This window comes from Poecilia reticulata, linkage group LG6 (genome assembly GCF_000633615.1).
Source record: "Poecilia reticulata strain Guanapo linkage group LG6, Guppy_female_1.0+MT, whole genome shotgun sequence".
NCBI lineage: Eukaryota > Metazoa > Chordata > Actinopteri > Cyprinodontiformes > Poeciliidae > Poecilia > Poecilia reticulata.
Window position 1 is genome coordinate 23,304,269 of NC_024336.1, and position 19,050 is coordinate 23,323,318.

Genomic DNA, 19,050 nt, shown 5'->3' on the forward strand with positions numbered 1-19,050 from the left:
ATATGTGTGTGTATGTATAGCAGAGATACAATGTCTTAGTTGTGTCAGTTGTCCGCCCATTATATCAATACTCATCATACAGTGGTAAGATAAGTTCAAGATAGTAAATTGGAGCAAATTTCATTTTCAGCATAAATTGTATTTTAGACATCATGGAAAAAACATAAAAATAACAAATTTAAACTCATGTCTTTCAGATGAAATGTGCAGAAAATAACATAATGACCAAGACAACCTTTAAATATCCTTAAAAAAGGATCCCACAGACCTCTTTTTAAAGGTAAACATTTATTACCTTAGGGGTGCCTGATGGGCTGGAAGGCAGTCACTTCACGGAGCTCTAAATGTCATCCTCTCTTTGACACATTAGTGACAAATGAGGAAAGGGAAGAGTGATGCTTTGACCTTCCTTTCTCTGGTTCAGGCAACTAGCAAGCTAAAAATCACAAGAGGTGCTTAGTAACATACTGACAGAAATAACAGAAATGTAAAACTAGGTCAATAATTTTGAAAACTGGCCATCATGACAAATGTGAAAGTAATTATGCTTCTACACATTTCCTTTTCTGTCTGTCTGTCTGTCTGTCTGTCTGTCTGTCATACGAGTGTTGAGTAATTTATAAACCATGAAATATTGTGTGGCTGACTTTGTTAAAATTATTGAAAGCCGACATTAGCTCAAATAACCACTTGCTTCAACTCATACCTGCAGAATACCATCTCCGAGTCTACAACAAGATGCTCCTTTAAACAGCAAGGTTTCTACAGCCAAAGATCACACTGGGACCCACACTTGTCAGCTAAAAGGAAAGCACAATTTTCAAAACCTCACAAGACTTGGATTTAGTAACGGATTGAAAAGTTTTGGTTGGCCCAAAAAGTTTCTGGATCATGAAGCAAAGCATATTTACCACAAAAATATGTAACTTAGTCTTTGTGTAGACCTGTAATGGACAGATGACCTATCCATTAATCATCTTGTTATAAGGCCTATGAAATCTTGTTTTGTGATCTATACAAAAGATCACTGGTATGTCAATTCCTGACATACCAGTCAGGAATTGAAATAACATACACATTAAAGGTACCGTATGTAACTTTTATTAAAAAAAAAAAAGTAAACATATTTTTTAAAACTGTCACCATATTGTGACAGTATTATATCAGATAGATCATTTTGAAAAGATCAACTTCCTCCACCTCTTCCCGGAGCTACTCCTGCCGACTGAAGAAATGCACTGCTCTTGAGGTGTCCCAATAAAAAACGACCAATCAGAGCCAGGAGGAGTGTTTTAGCACTCATGTACTTGCTGCTAAATGTGCTGAAGGCTGAGAAATAACTTAATGTCACAGGAAAACCGTTAATCTGCATGGCTGCCAATGATAGTTAGCGTAGCAAAAAATATTTATAAAAGTTATATACTGCAGCTTTAAGGCATTTTTTTCCTGAAAATTAATCAAACTTCTTTTTCTCTTATTATATGTGTGGCAGACACATATCAAATATGCATATTAGCATAACCAAGTTCACTGAAGGGAAACAACTATAGACTCAAGAGGTCAGTGCATTAATTGTTTTGTACAGTTTAACATGGAAACTAAGACAAAGCCTCATCGACACAACATAGGACACTGCACAGTATTCACACAACACACTATGTGTTACTCTTTACATCATTCTGTAATGGGTATTCCTCATAGCAGAATTTAAAACAGACTTTGGATCTTTAAACTATTCAAAACAGACATGTTTTGGTGAAAGGTGCTTTGGACTAAAATTGGTTTGCCTTCTGGAAGTTCTGACCTGGGCCACAAGCGAAGCTTTCAAATTGGCAACTGTCTCTCCACATCATTAATCAGCCACACAGAGGACTGTCTTCTATCCAGATGGGGAGCCTCTCTACAACTAGAGGAAAATAAGCAAGCTAATTAATTCTTATTGTTATAGACAGAGGGCGATTAGATGGAGAGAAATTGAGAAGAGGACATGAAGAAAGACCGGTGAATAAGTCACCTCTAACAAAGGCCTGAATTCAGAATATGCTCTCACTAAATGCTCATTGTTTCTTTAACAAAATATATCTGTGATTTGTAATGCTGTAGGACTGAAAGGGGAGGACAGAGCGACATCACAGCTAGAGGTTAATGAATGATAATGAGCTTGGAGCACTCAGGGACACCGTGTGGTCGTGATTAGACAGGCCCAGTAAGACAATCAAACTCTGTGTCCACTTTACCATAGTAAGTGAGATAAAAGGGTAATTACTACAGGTTAAAATACCATAAAACTTCTTACAGCACCAGAAAGATACATGTGGTAGAGTACTATGTTATACATTGTTGGAGGGATATTAACAAGTTTTATGTTTTATCTGCATCTAAAAATAGATGTGACCTTTGGAGTAATCTAAAAACATACAATCACTCTTGTGAGCCTCATATCAACATAAATAAATACAATAAAAAAACTAATTTCAGACAAATTAATTCAAATATGATTTTAATGAGTAATCTTTTCTTCATAATGATATTCTCAACAAGAGCTTCACCTGTTAATGATGTCTGTAGAGCTATATTAGCCAAGTTGCTTTTTAGTCATATTATGAACAAAAACTATTTTAGCACCAAGTGTTCTGTAGCAGCAGGTGCAATACAATCAGCATCACTGGGCCCTCTGATCGCCATTGGTTGGATATGTCTTTTGCATGATTATGTCGGCAATGTGATGAACTCCGCACCTGTTTTGGATGTACCCTGCCTTTGGAGTAAACATTTTGAATGGTGGGGTGGATTGACAGATAGATGGCTACGGATAGAGACAGTAATAATAGTAAGGCGATAGGAAATGGTCTCAAATTTTTAACACAAATTATTTCGGTCTAAAAATAAACTGAACTGGTGTATCATGTTATAACTACAGTTGTCCAAATTGTGTGCTGAAACCATAATCCTGTTTTAAATGTATGCTGTGAATCCATATTTTTTTGGCAGTTTAGCATTTTATATCTCTAGTTCAATAAATTTATCTTCAGGTATATGCAATTACCAAAGGTAACTTGCTTAATACACAAGGAGGTGAGTGGACCACAGACATTTGCTCCCGTTCTTGTACAAGCAATGTCCTCCATAAACCTGTGAACATGCTCCTCAACCCCATGTGAGAGTGATTGTCTTGTGCTTTTTTCCAATCCAGAGGAAAGGAGAAAGGTCTCCAGCATCATTATTTTTCTCTAAAATGTAACTGGCTTTACTGCACACCCTAATTTGCTTGCCATAATTATAGGTCATGCTCCCCTTTTGTAATTTATAAAACCTTTTGTTCTTATCAATAATGAATGGGCCTTAGCAAATCATGGACCTATAATATTTTGATATTATGAAAATGCTAATGCGTCAGGGACCTTAAGCCTTATCAGCCAGGTCGGATGCTCTATTAAACAGCCCGCAGAAGAAGTTGGAAGCAAATTGCTTATGTTAATGCCCCAGTTGTATCCAGACAACATGAGGAGTCTGCAATTAATTTCATCCAGGCGGCGGATGGACAGGCAAATTTATTTCCCTTCCACAGGATGGAGGCTCCCCCCTCCTTTCTCACAGGTCTTCATGCATAGAATTGGAGAGGCTTTGAGAACAAGAGATAGAGGGCAAAAGGCAAAGAGAGAGGGGAGCAGTAACTTATGAGCAATCTATGACCTAATTGAACAGTAGCAGAAAGGGAGGACAACATCAGGGAAACAAGAGGCGAAATCTTCATTCATTCTGCTGACAAGTGTTTTCTCAACTTAAACCTGTTTTATTAATTGTGTTTGACACTTCCCTAATTACTTTCATTTACATCACATCAGCCCCAAGCACATGATGGGACTTGCAGCTCATTTCAGTATTGGTAGACCAAAAGGAGGGCAGTTGATGACTGGAATGGAAAGACATATCACAAGTAAAGGATAATATAAAAATTATATACCAACCACGTCATCTTACCGTTGGAGGTTTTTAGTATGTTTGACATTTCTTTATTAGAGTAAATTTGAGTGTTCTCAAAAACACAAACACAAAACAAAAATTAGAGATACCAAGTCATCATGATTGCTTTGGTAAAAACCACAACATGCTTTTTTTTTTGTTTTGTTTTGTTTAACCAGTGTCGTCAATAGCCCCAATCAGAAATCCCTGTCAAAACACAGCTTCCAGTACATGCTCTATTGACGGTGTCAGTGAATCAGACTGTCAGACTCACCATTTATGTCCAATTTCTAAATCTGTATTATTGCTTATATGCATAGTCTTGGTTATCTATTCTGGGTTTACCACTGAGAGTTCATGCATTTTTCATATTTCAAAACGATATTTACAGAGAGAGAAATAGAGGTTTCTTCAGCTCCCTGATCTTACGTGATCTGCACTTCCTGCTGCAGCCAAGGGACTGCAGCAGGCACAGCATAAGCATTATGCAGTTGGCACAGCATAAGTCTTAGTTATTTTGTGATATGACATCAAAACAAAGTACTAAACTTATGAAGCAGGGGATTTTTTTAATGCACACATTTAACTTGACCCACATATGTTTCAGTGGTATCAAGACAGTAAACATGCTAATATTAGCTTACAATTTAAAAAATGTTCTCCTGGTGTAGAAACTTTTTGTCAAAGCAATCTGCAGTTTGTGTTAAGGAATAAAATAATGCCACATTGAGCACCACTTTTCCCATATCTGAAAGGTGGGTATAAAAAGTCTAAAGACATGCAGACCACACATCATGTGGCTAATTATTTTTGTGTGTCATATGTTTTTAGTGTTTTTATGTTGTAAAAATATATTAATGAAGATAAAACACACTGAGCTAATTATGGGTTAAATATGGGAAGTTAAATGAACAATGAGGTTTACAAGATGATCTAAAGATGACTGTTACTTCATGGTCATCTTGCAGGTGAAAAACTTTTTTTTTAAATATGTGAAAAAACAATTATGTGCCAGCATTAATAACAGCATTAATACAGTTACTGGGACTATTGTGCAAACATTTTTCCAAATAAAAACATAACAATAAATATCCCAGATTTCAAACCCCATCTGATTTTTTTTTTTCTTTAAAAAACCCAATGTTCATAAAACATCAATTAAGGGCATTTTTTCCCTGAATAGGCAGATAAGTAGGATTATGGCTTAGTTTGTATGGCATTGTATTTTCTTCATTGCATTTTTTAAAAAGTTTTGAAAGGAAAAGTAATTCTTCCTGGATAGACCACAGGCCTTCCATCTGTCTCCAATGTATAATAATCTGTATAATCTAAAAAACTGTGATTCTTTCATTTTTCAAATATATAATGGAAATAGATGAGGATGACTCATAAAAATTTATACATCAGCTCTCTTTTTAATTTATGCCACACCCTCCAGGCACGTATTATTCAAACATTAATATAAAAAAGAACTGTACATCACAGAGTGTCAGCTTTCACTTCTACTTCCATTCAGAGTCATGCATATTATATTCACACTGGGCTTGACTGCTGCACGTCTTACAACAATTAAACATAAGGTAACAAGCAGATTGAGAGATTGATGGATAACATCCATATACTGCATTCAGTGTACTCAATTTTTAATGACCTCTTTGCCACCATTACCTTTCACTTTTGTGTTTAGATAATGCACTTTATGCAAATTGTAAAATTCTATAAATTTTAGATTTGTCACTATTTATCTTTCCCAGTGCCACTGAGCTATGCAATTGTAGTATGTAATTAAAATAAAATTCAAATCATTCATTTTGTATTGTCCCCCAAGCTTACAGACAAATAAATAAACGAAATATAAACTCTGGTTTAAAAACTACGTTGAATCTTATAACACCAGGGCAGAATAATGATGCTGCATTCAATTAGCCTCAGATTTGGGAATGACGTCACATCAAAGTTGAATGAGTTCTTTTTGCTAGTTGGAACCAATGAGATTTGAGAATTTTTGGGCTGCTAACAATATATTGTTCACCACTTTTAGTTATAACACTTAAGTATCATATTCAGAAGACTGTGCAAAACAATGTGTGCCACTGATCTAACGTAATGTAAACAGTCATATAATACAGAAATAATTTGCACCCGTTATTTTGTATTGCACGACAGTCATATATGGTCATTAAAACATATTACTATGAGGCTTGCTTGTCAGATTAAAAGCATGTTTTTTTTCAAGTAACAAGCTTTAAAAAAGGTATTAAACATACCTTTTATCAATCCCACATTTCTTTATGAAATATCTTTTTATTGGTCTGATGTTATATTCTAATCTTAAGTATTGGGTTTTCATTAGTTGTGAGTAGAAAATCAGCATCAACAGAAATAAAGGCTTGAGAACAACAGTCTGTATGCAACAAATCTATATAATGTGTTTCACTTAGTGAATTTAGTTGAATAAATGAACTTTTCAATAACAGTCTAATTTACTGAATGAGTCTGTACAGTTGGGTAGCAGTACTAGTTACTGAACTCGGGGATGCTTGGTGGCCTTTGGCGTCTTAGTCAAAATTGCAGGGGGGTTTTCAGGTGCAGGGCATTTTCTTGTGGTGAAGGACATGGGGGGTGGTTACTTTTTTTTTACCAACTTATGCTATTGGGACACAGTCTGTGGTCGTTTTAACTAAGCCCTGGGACAAAATTGTTGAACAATCTATTCAAACTTTAATGAACCTCTTTCATAGCATAAGAAATGATGAGATGATAAAATTATGCTACCTCATAATATTAATGTCAATCAGTTGTGTCAGGGTCTCTAGGTCACTCTTAAGAATGAGTTTGTTCAAGTTATTATTAGCCTTTTACCTGATAAGCCGCTACTGAAAGATTGTGCTTGCAAAGTTTAATACAAACTGGTCATACAGTCAGTACATTTAATATGTTGCCATTTTCATATCCAATAAGTGTTGCACAAGGAGCCAACATGTTGGAGTAACTTTTATATTCTTTGCAATTTATTCTTCATGAAACTTTTCTTACTTATCTTTTTGAGGATGAATCTTCACTATTTTAATAGACTTTTTTGCTTTGGAAGGATATTTGTTGCAACTTTTTGAAAGTTGTTATGGTGTGTAACCACAGCTGTCAGATTTTATTGGGAGTTTTTTGTTTTTTGGTTGTTTATTTTACAACTGGAACGCCCTGAGCATCGTCATAACACTAGATGAGAACTTTCCTGCCCACTTATATGAAATAATTTGTTGATGAAACATGGATAGATTTCATATGTGATATTTCTTTGGAATTAAAGTGTGTTTGTATTGAATTACGCTGAATGCGGTATGAATTATAAAAACAACATGTACTTGTATATCAATAAGTCTTTTTATAAACAAAACAAAACCAATACAATATCTATGGAACCATTGGCATGGGATGCGTTTGTTGAACTTACATCAATTTCACTACACTTATACAAAAATAAATGTACCAATTCATTCTTGTAGGTTTTTTTAATGAATGTACAGCAATGCACTGCTTAATGGTTTTATTGTCTGTAATGTGTATATTATGGCAAATGCAAATATTATTATGCAGATTAACAGTACAGCACAATCTAAAATGTCTGACTATCCTTTAAATAAGTTCTGTCAAGTTCAATAAAATGGTTCCTTATCTCTGTTAATCAGTATCAATATTACTGAGATCAGCCTTAGCTTGGGGATTAATTAGAAAATAGATAGTGGGTAATCATCCTGTACACTGTATTGATGTGTATCGTGCTCCATTAAAAAAATCAGCTCACTCATGTGGTGGGATACTAGCAAACTGTTTGCTTTATCCACAGGGGGGTACGTAAACACTCAAAAATCATTTACTTTTTGTTCTCACCAGTTTTGATCCCCTATGTTTCGGCATTTCTATGTCAGAAGACATCAGCTTGACTCTATAAATTACCACCTGATCCTTTCTTCCTGGATAATTAGGTACCCATTAGTTCTAATCAAGTAGTTACTTAATTATTGCAGTAATTAGTCTAATGGTCTAGCAAATTGAAGCTTTATCACTTTCAGATACTTAATGTTCTTGGCAGAGTACATCACAAATGTCAAAGGCTTGGGCATTGGCAATCCAGCAATAGAAAACAAAGTTTCTATCATGTCATAAAAAGGTTGGCGTACTCACGTGTGAAATGCTTATTGTTTTAAATTTTGTTCGAAGTCAGGTTGTTAAGAAAAAAATACACTAATCCTATAAAACATGAGGCATTCCTTTAATATTAACAAATGATGTTAGCTAGCTTGATAAAGATGTTTTCTCATATTGATTTTTTTTTTTTTTCCACCATTCGCTTCAATCTTCCATTACACAGACAACAAATAAACATGTTCACCAAGTTAGCATGATAAGATCAATACTTTGGTTTCAGAGTCCCTCATGAAATTACACTTTATTTTGGTAATGTAATTTCTCAGCTACATTTTGGCTACATTTGGCCTTATACACACAATACACACAAATTTCTGTTTTTCTATTGTGTTTATAATGTAACTTCAGTAAACATCTATAAACTTATCTAGATTCTGTCCTAGGTGTTAACAAAATAATTAAAAAGAAAAACCACATAAACAGCTTAAGGTCAGAAGTTTAATGGTGTATAATACGTGTCAGTATTGGTATCGTCATTGGCATCAGCATCAGCATCAGCATCAGCATCAGCGTAGGGTCTGTATTTACTTGGTATCATATCGATATGAAAGCATGCAATATTACACACCTCTACTGGTAGGATGTGTAAAACAATGCAAACAAATTTGCAAGAACCACAACAAGAGAAGGACAGCAGGAAATAACTTGAAACCCATCCAAGTCAAAAGCATCTTCCTCCTCTATTCTGTCACTCTGTCATTTTAACTGGGAAGACAAATCAGAGGAGTAGAAAGAAAGAAAAACACCAGAAAAAAACTTTTGACAACTGAACAGCTATGTCAATATATTTTGTTTATTTTTAAAAAATAGAAAATACTTATCTATTGCTTTACTTTTTCTGCCGATAGAGATATTTAACTTGTTAAATACAGTGTATTGCAGCATTGTGCTTATTCACAAGCATTATTAAATGTAAACAGTGTATCGCTACTATTCTGCATCTGTTCTGGACATGTTCAGTCTTGCATCATTTTTGGCAGTTAATCTTCACCACTCTTTTTAAAATTTTAAGGAAAGCCATTTGATCCATGCGCCAGTGTTTCGTTCCTTGGCATTGTTCCCCAGAGGAGGCATTTGAATGGTCATAAAATTAATATGATAGTCTTTTGGACTCTACTAGCCAGAAGACCTATGTTGCTGCATTGGAAAAATTCCTTCCCTCTTTGTTTTCATAGTAGTTCACATAAGTTATTTAGTATCTTAAACTGGACAAGATGAGATGCTCCTTGTAATATTCTGAGTCTTGCCTCTATACCTCTATGTTTACTGATAAATTTAAAGATGGACACAATTCTATTCATCATTATCTCTAAAATGTTATGTCACACACTTAATTGCCTGATACATTCTCCTTTATGTATCAGTCACCTTTTTATAACTGTCCTATCAAAACTTTTACTAATAAGTCACAATTTACTAAACACTAACATTGAACTGACATAAGAAGGACTTCATCAAATTTTCAAACTAACATTTAATAGTCCACTTTGTGTGACCTATTTGTCAAAAGAAGTCCAATGCCCCACAAGATGCCTTCACAGAAAAAAGTAAAAAGGTAAAATCCTGCAGTGCTCCATGCCATATGACAGGAGTGTGTGAAAACTGACACACAAGAGTTTTCAAATTGGGGCCCGGGGAGCCGAAGCATAAAATAACTTCAATCTCAGCAGCTCTCCAAGGAATAGAGCAGAAGTGCGACCAACAACAACACAACAACAGAGAGGCAGGAAAGGGTGAAGGTAGGAGTTATTAGAGGATAAAACATGCCTCTCCATCTCACTCCCTCTCTCTCAGGAACCCCGAGGATGATCAATGGATTTAGTCAGAGGGATATTCAAGCAGAAAATTGCTGCCTTTTTGCTTTTCTTTGAAGTATTTCCAGAATACATACTGGAGCCCCTGTCCACCAAGGTTGAAAATAACAGTGCAAGTGCAGTCTGTACCAGTAATCCTGAAAAAAGGGGTGAAAAAATGTGGGGGGGGAAGGGAGTTGGTGTGGGCAACAAATGTTAAAGGACGCAGGGAGGGTTTAGATTGAAACTTTGCAGGTATAAAATTGAAGGCAGCCAGCTGAACAGACACAGTCAAACTATGGCTATTTTTCAAAACTGAACCTCAGTGGCCACCATGGAAATAAATTAATAAAACAGGACCAAACATAGGACACCATTATGCAAATATGGCTACATGATTTATTTGTTCCTGCTCCCATGTATTAACTTTAAAAGGTCCAGTTAACTTTTTTCTGAGAAAAAAAAATGTTTACTATACTTGCTTAACACATTACTTTCAAATATAAAACTAGTTGTTCACATCATTAAATCCCATAAAGCACATCAAATTTTGATTTTCTGCAGCAAAAGTAAAATTCATCAAGTTATAATTGACTTAAACATTAATTGTGGCTGATTCTTACTTAACGCAAAAAGGATTTCTGAGGTCAATGGGATGATGACGTTTCTGTTAAACGAGCCAATGTAACAAATCGTAGCAGTGACAGGGTAAACTCGAGTGTCGGATAGCGAAGACCGCCCCGGCCCCTGGGGGCCCCTGGTGGCACTATGCAGATGACAGCAGAGGCATGTGGCACACTCGTGGCATTATGAATAGGACACAGCGATGGGGGACCAGACTTCTCAGCTCCCTGCTGTGTGGCGTGATGGCCTCATCTGTTTTCCCATCGCTACTCTAATACATCTGCAGCGCACTCCTTCCTAATTAAGATTCCACCGTTCTATTAGTCATAGGATGGAAAGGATATCACAGAGGGTAGTTTAGCCAGAGTTTTTGGATTAATTGCTGGGCAATTCACCACACACAAGAGTGCTTAGAGAGCCCGAACAAGAACACCAGAGACAATAATTCAGCTCTCTTTTTTTCCCCCCCATTCATGGATGTTATTTTTACAGAGAAGCCTCCACGGGGATAGGCTCTGCAAACTATTTGTCACATTCTATTCATAACTTTCATTAATAGTAAGTAGGGTTTACTAGTGTGTAGCCATGGGAGACATCGTTTAGAGGTATATGGTTATTTAAAACTGAGCGTGCACATACCCAGTTTAGACGTTTTGTTTTTGCTGCTAATGCATTTGCATCAACTGATTATAAATATTAACCTGCAGGTTCTAATTATAGTTAGTGTTGAACTTAACATGAAGAAATTAATAGCTCATAAACAGCGACGCCCCAAATTATTCACACATCTACAAGATTTAGGTAATTTTGAATACTTTGAAAATATGTTTATTTTAGTATATTTTTGCCTATATGTCACCATGGGGAACAGAACTTTCAGCCACTGCTCGTCAGCTCTGGAACTCACTTCCTACTTATATAGATTAACTTCCCTCATTTAAATTAGCTCAAACTGTCATACTCACTTTAACATACATTTAACAGTTGTCAAATCTCGTTTATGGGTTTGCTTTTTAAATGATTGTTTATTGAGGCTATATTGATCTGTTATTTTTTTGTAAGGCGATCTTTGGTTTTAGAAAAGTGCCATCAAATAAAAAAGCATTATTGATATGCATTATTACTGTATTTTGACTATCAACAAAACATTTCTTATGCCAGTGTCTTGTTAAGGGAAAAAAAAAATCTAAAAGGCTAAATTCTCCCCCTACATCATAGCACATATTGTGGAACTGCTTCTTTTCTTATGCATGAATCCACACAAACCATATTATACACTGACCAAAATACTACAGGTAAATCCTGGAGAGAATTGAAAGAAATCCTGCATTTTCTGTGTGGTTCCTATCATGTCAACAACAAGGGATTTCTTGTTATGGTTTAATTCAACAATAGCATTTGCAATTGGGGTTTTGGGCATCTCAAGGGCATTCCTGGTAAAATTACTGAGACTCTGCACCATTTATCACAGCCTGACATGTGTCATGTTCCAGATTCTGGTGCAGAGAGGTTACAGCTGAAGACAGCTCTTTCTTTGTTGGGCAGTCATCAAAGACAACATCTCGTATTTATCAAAACAAAAAGAGAAAGGAAAATCCACTGCAGGAACAGAAACTAGAAAAATGTCATGCTTTCAGATGCTCTATACAAAACACACACAAGGGTTTAATTTAATACATTAACACCAAATAAAACAAATCATGTTTTTGGGGGGGTGGGTTTATTGGGTTAAATATGGTTTAATGCATTTTTAGATTCATTCAACAAAATTAGAAATGTTTGTTTGAACTGAAGGCGTGGGCAACTGAAAAAACAAGAAAATCTTATCTTTTATATAGGCAGTTTGTTAGGGGTAGCATTAAAACAAAGGGCTATAAGTTGTGCTAACAACTATAATTATTAATATTTTTCCATGTTGCAAATACTTTATATTGACAACCTAATGTCTGGTGTGATACGGTATATTCCAACGTACTACGTTATGCATTACTACAGAAGAGCAAACCTACCGTTACAAATATTCATAAACAACTAACTGCCACATCAACCATTGTAATGTCAAGTTTGCGTTAAGAGGTGGGTGGAAGTCCAGCCCATACCTTCATACGGAGAGGCCGTATATCCTATCCTGCACCAGACAAAAGCCAAAATCTTTGAAACAAAAAACATTGTTTGTGGAATAAAAACACTAAATGTTTTCAACGATCAAAATGACCGAGTGTGTGTGTGTTTGTTTATGTGCTTAATGACAACATTTTTAAATAAAAATCAGCGAATAAGTTTCAGCTTATAAAAATCAAAGCATATATTGGAGAATAAAAAACAACTTAAACAACTTCCAGACGGAAGGAAAAGCCATGAAGGAAAATTTAGATTATTTTTTTTACATTTTCAGATGTCAAAAATCTGAGATTTGGACCACAACTCTTTGATCTTTAAGAGTTAATATAATCGACAGGAAAGACGCAATACCAACCTAATATGTACCTGAACCTGTCACCTTATTCTTTCCTACTCCTCTCTGCTGTTTCTCATCCTCCTCTTGCAACTCTTTCTCCTTCTCCTGTCCCAATGCATCAATCTCCTCCTCAACTTTCTCACTCCTACTCTGGCTGACATTATTCTGTCCCTCTCTTCCAACTCCATAACCACAGCTGACACTGTCCTTGACTGCAACTTAACAGCAACAATGATAAACCTTACAGCACTTTTGCAAATAATTCATAGTGATAGAGCAAAAATACAACATTACACCAAATGTTTTTGTTTTGCAAAAATGAATCGTATGCCTTTTTCTGGTCAATCAGAAAATGTCTGCCCTAAACTTTAAAAAGCACAAACCCACCAAGACTGGTTAGAGTCTCAGGATGATGATTGGTAATTTCATGACCATCCAGCTACTCATGCTGATTGGTCCAGTGTCATCATAACCTTGGCCCTTCCACCACATAAAATATCTGTTATTTTGGCACATTTGGTTCCATCCTGCACAAAGTTTTGTTGTTTTTCTCCCCTACCCCTCCCTCTCCTTTTTTTTCCCCTTTAGGCATTTTAACTAATTTAACCCACTGCTCTTTCTTCCTTTCTTTTTTAAATTATGTCTCCTATTAGTTTGCAAAATTTCAGACTAACCCCTTCTGACGTTTCACTGCCTACGAAGCTCCAAAGCGACCACAAGGGTGGCTGTGCACAGCAGCACTGATGCACTTAATTTATGGGGTTTAAAAAAAAAAAAAAGCACACAGGCCGGTTCCGTCTGGAACAGAACTGACATCACTGCAATTTAAAATAGACCCCAGTCTATTTGTGGTTCAGTATTCACAGATTTATGGGTGGACAATAACTTCAATTTATATGTGGAAAATCTTCCTATTTGTGTTTTGTTTTGGGGGTTTTTGTAGAGCATATCTAAAGTATTCCAAAAACAACACAGCTGGAGAAGCTGAAACTCCTAGATGCAAAGCTACTTGACACGCCATTGGCTGGTATTTTCAAGGTAGCCAATCCATGAGAAGGTTATTGCACTGACTGGCTGCACTCCAAATGGCGAAAATAAGAACACAGGACACATCAACTTTTGCGGTAGTGGAAAGTTTTCACTGTGCATATTAGTGCATATTAAGATAAATTTGGTGTTAAAACTCTACTTAGCTTCCCTAACAAGCATAAAAATAATTTGATGATGCTTGAGGAAAGCTAGGCAAGTCTTTTAATGACATATCCCAATTAAAATGGAGGAAGCCATCTATCCCCAGTATGACTCCAAATGAAACTGTAGGCAGAGTCATAATGGTAGTGGTAAATAAGAGGGTAATGCTAACACTAGAAAACAATCTTTAACTTTAGACACCACAATATCATATAATTTTGATGATATAAGTAGTTTATTTAGCTTATAAATATGATATAGTTTATAAATAAACTAATATCTTAATGATTATGTGTGACAGGCAACATATTCCAAACAAATGTTGTTGGAGATTAGAGAGAAAAGACAGTAACTCTGTCTTAACAAGATGGAAATATGGTTCAAAACCGAGAGGAGAAAAGACAAATGATGTTTAAATGAAGTTGATGTTTTTAAAGATAACTAAAGTTACACAGAACATTTGTTGACTAAAATATTACATTACTCATTTTTGTCACTTTAAAAGAAATGTAAATGACTTGTATAGTTATAGCTTATCAAATTGCATTCTGTTGCAGTACAACTTTGATTCGGAGTCTATCATGATTGAGTGCCGGGCCAAGTCAGTGTTTGCAGGTTCAGTTTATTTAATGCATCTCATCATTGGCATTATATTGTAAGATGCAGTTTATTGATTACAAAGCTGATAAACCCACCCTGGACTTGTTAACTGTTTTGGGGTAGTTATAGTTGTATTTGGAGTTTATTGGTCTGTAACACTACTTCTCAAGTCAATAATGTTAACATTATAGTTGCAACATCTCCATATTCTGAATGTAAAGACATTTTTCTATAGACATAATGACTAATAAGAGTAAACAAGTTCTATAATTTTTCCGTTGTCAAATAAAAGGCTTCAATACAGGTGTGATTAGAGTTCATGCCACAGGATATTGCAGATTAAAATACCAGAATATTGGTACTTACAGGTGAAGACTATCTCACGAAAGGCTATCTTTTTGCTGTTGTCCAAGGTTTAGGGAGGTGAGTGCTTTACGCTTGACTCTGACTGAAAGCAGCTCTCCAGTTGTCGTCCTGTTGTAATACAGTCTGCACTTGGGGCAACTGACAACCTTTAAAAGGAAAAAGAAAATAAAGGTTACAAAAGCTTCAACCACTTTGAAATTGTTTGTGCGGCAGCACTTTGGGTACTATGTTTAAGTTAGTGTTTAGAAGACCTTTAATCGAAGTTTCCATTTTAAAGCCCCAAACCTTCTGATGGCCAATCCTCCCCTGGTCCAATTACTGCAATGTAATCGGACCGCATTTTGTGAAAACGCAAAAACTTTTCACAAAATATGCAGTTTTCACATGTTGTGAAATGTGCAGTTCACAAACCAGTGTGTTTATTGTAAAACACAGTCGTTACGTATATTATAACAAGTGGTCATATATGGATTTAGCTTTTCTACATTGATTAAAATTTTGGAACACAGCTTACGATCCATAAAACCTGTATTTCATGTATTAGGATTAACTTTTCTCAAAAACGTTGCGTTCGTTTTCTGGTTTTTATTGACCCAATATTATGTTTAATCTAATCTATCAAACAATAGTTTAAATGTAAATGGAAGAGGCAAAAAAATGTCGTTTTCATTGTGAATAAAACAGAACTTCTTTTCACTAAACAACAGTTGTGCTTATATCACCAGGTTTTTAGAAGTAACCCAATCCTATTTAAATCAGTACAAATGTAGAAGAGAGTGAATAATACCATAAAAGAAAAAGAAAAACCATAAATATTGTCAAACTCAACAATATCAGGAAGTCCCATTTATTGGATTTTGTGTAGCCCAGACCAATTTCTGTTGATTATTCCTGCGAATAAATGCTCTCATAAAATAAGGACAGCCTAATTCTAGAGGCCTTACATACACCATCTTAATTGCAACACCATTAGCGAATCACAAAATAGCTGTCTTTAAAAAGCCATATAAATTGTCATTGTTTAAAGAGTGCATCAATAAATGCTGACATAGTTGAATGTAAAGTAACACACAAACGGGAGGGGCACATACAGAATTAATTAATTCCACTACCATTATTTATGACTTAATATGATATACTGGCGTGCTTTATAATAACACTGAATGTGCATATTTCTAAAGGAGACACTGGAGTAATTATGTAGAATGCCTTTTACTCTGAATGTACAATATTAATTACAACCACGGTTGTTTATCAATTGTGAAACACTGTTTAAAGGCTGTTTGGAAGATTGCCATGATGACCCAGGCATGTGTCCTATCTTTTACTTCAACTTCTCATAATGTGACATAAGACATAGTTCCTGTGTCACCTTTGACAAGCGTTTTAATAAAGGAGTATATCACAAATGAGACTTTAAAGTGTAGAAAAAAATACGGTTTAAAAGAAAAAGTACACATTGCTGAAAAAGCACCATGGCAGGTTGAAACATTGTGAATGCCATTTGTAACAATTGTTTAGTTCATCTGCATCAATTACTTCTCAAAAAATATATAGCGAGGAAACCTTTTGGACCATGCACATTTGTGTGGAACCACTTATGGTGGTTCCACACAAATGTGCATGGTCCAAAAAGCATTGGGTTACTAATCCTAAGCATTATGTTGGTTGAAAGTCTGATGGTCTAAAAGGAGTGTTTCTGAAGCCTGAGAATCGCTTGCCCCATTTAACAAACATTTCCGGACCACCTCATTTGAAATTGCCCCGCAACAAAAAGAACATATAACCTGAAATGAAAATATTAGTCTCTTAAGTCATTGTTTTTGTTCCTCCTAACATGAGGGGTGGTGCTATTTTGTAATTGTAGTTGGCCACAATAAAACCATGAACAAGTCTACTCAGGTGTTTTGAGTTATTTACAGATTCTGAAAGTGTAGATTCTAAGCTTTCCAATGATAGAAAAGACATGAAAATAAAAAAAGTTGCTTAATATGAGTGTTGTGTGCACTAATAATATTTCAGGGCTATTTGTAATTTAGAAGCATAATAAAAGAAAAATAGACTTGAGTTGCTTTGGCAAAAACAAACCTTTTCTTTCAGCCAGTAGATAGTACAACATACATTATTTTATTTAGTTAGCGTGAGGCGGAGCTCTGTTCACCGCCTTGTCACCATCATATAACATCCCGCACAGACACAGTGCTATGTATCGTAATAGTGTTCAAAAACAACAGTTCTGCATCACACCCTGAAAAACTTTCCGCTAGTATTTTCAGGTGTTCCTTTTAGTGACCCAGTCTTAAGCCATTTAGCCATCACTATTTTTAAACACAATCCTTTGTAAGCTAACTGTAGCGTCACACGTTGAGCTCACGTCACGGTAAATGAGCGGTTGTTTACATGCAGTACCTCGAGGACCACTAGGGTGCCCCCACGGACCAACAGTGGTCCAGAGACCACAGTTGGAGAAAGTCTGGATTTGTACTGATTTGTCTTTACACAGGTTTATTTTACCCCAACAAAAAGATATCTGGGTATTGTCTGAATCTGGAGGGTCTGGGCTGCGGGAAAGGTTTGGTAAAAATCCTCTATAAACTGATAAATTAACACAGGTTACTTAATAACTAAATAGATTAAGAGCATGTGAACTAATTTGAATAGCTTTTTCAATAGCCTTTTGTACGCGAAATATTGGGTACTGAATGAAAAAAATGTATGAAGCCGTCACAAGCTGGGACGTAGTCCTACAATAAAGTCAGTGCCGACATGCAAGCACATACGTAGGCTTAAAGAACTTACTTTTTGGTTTCTGCACAAACTGGCGCGCTTCGTCATGGGTGCACACTCACTGTTCCTGCCTTAGTTGTCATATCCATCCTAGCTGGTAGTTTTCAACATAGACATAATATAAGAGTAAATGCCTCATGGACCGCTCTCGCCTATTGTCGCTGACAAGAKTTAGGGCGGCCATCTTGGAGCGGTCCACCACTCCACTCAGCATTATGTGTTTAGCAGGCAAAATGACGTATCAGCGCATTTAATCGATCATAACACGTTTTTTTGTTACTGGAAACAATATTCAAACATCTAGCTACATTTATAAACAATTGTATTTTTAAGTATGTTTTTAATACATAGTTCAGCATATTTAAATATGCTTAGTGGCTATAATAGAATAGGAATGGAATATTCTGATATCAATGTATGAAGAGCATATTACAAAGCACACAGCCGTTCATAATTTATTTAATAAATTATTTAGTAATATCAATACATATTTATATAACTATACAAACACAAACACAGTGATTAGTTTTTCAAGAACAATCTAAAACACGACTTAATGAGTTAATGAATACCCTTTTCCCCATTTCATATTGTTTCTGAACTGTTCGTGCTTAGAGCAGGGCTGCAACACGACGATCGCGGAAGGTTTTGAGTAAATCTCGGCATTGCATTAGGTGACAAACTGAACGCAGCCAGGAGGCTGAGACCAGCATGTCCTCCTGTGACTGACTTAAAACGTTCGTAACTTTATGAAAGAACAACAACAACAAAAATCAACAAAACATGTTCAAATTAATGACCCAACGAACAATCTCAGTAATTATTGTTTCAACAAGGTGTTGCGAAATTCTGTGCGTTTCGGTTCCATTATCAAAATAACGAGCAGAGCAGGAGTTTAAAATTAACTAATCAACCACCGCTGTGTTCAGGGAGGTTTATTAATGATCGCAAAATGAATATTATGCCTGCAAACCTAATATCGTAACGGACTGAATGTTTTTAACCAATATCGGGTCGGCTTGTGGAGCGCAGGTCGTTGCCATAGCAACGGGTGTGCTTAAA

The 19,050-nt window shown here is 35.8% G+C and overlaps 1 long non-coding RNA gene across 1 annotated transcript in view; it reads right to left on the minus strand.

Moving 5' to 3' along the window:
* Nucleotides 1-18,114, minus strand: part of LOC103466644 (uncharacterized) — a 104,725-nt gene extending 86,611 nt beyond the window's left edge. Inside the window, exons 1-2 of the long non-coding RNA XR_533966.1 lie at nucleotides 18,001-18,114; nucleotides 15,202-15,347 (exon numbers count right to left, since the gene is read on the minus strand). This is a non-coding gene — a long non-coding RNA (uncharacterized LOC103466644). The remainder of the gene's footprint in view (nucleotides 1-15,201; nucleotides 15,348-18,000) is intronic.
* Nucleotides 18,115-19,050: the final 936 nt, after the last annotated feature.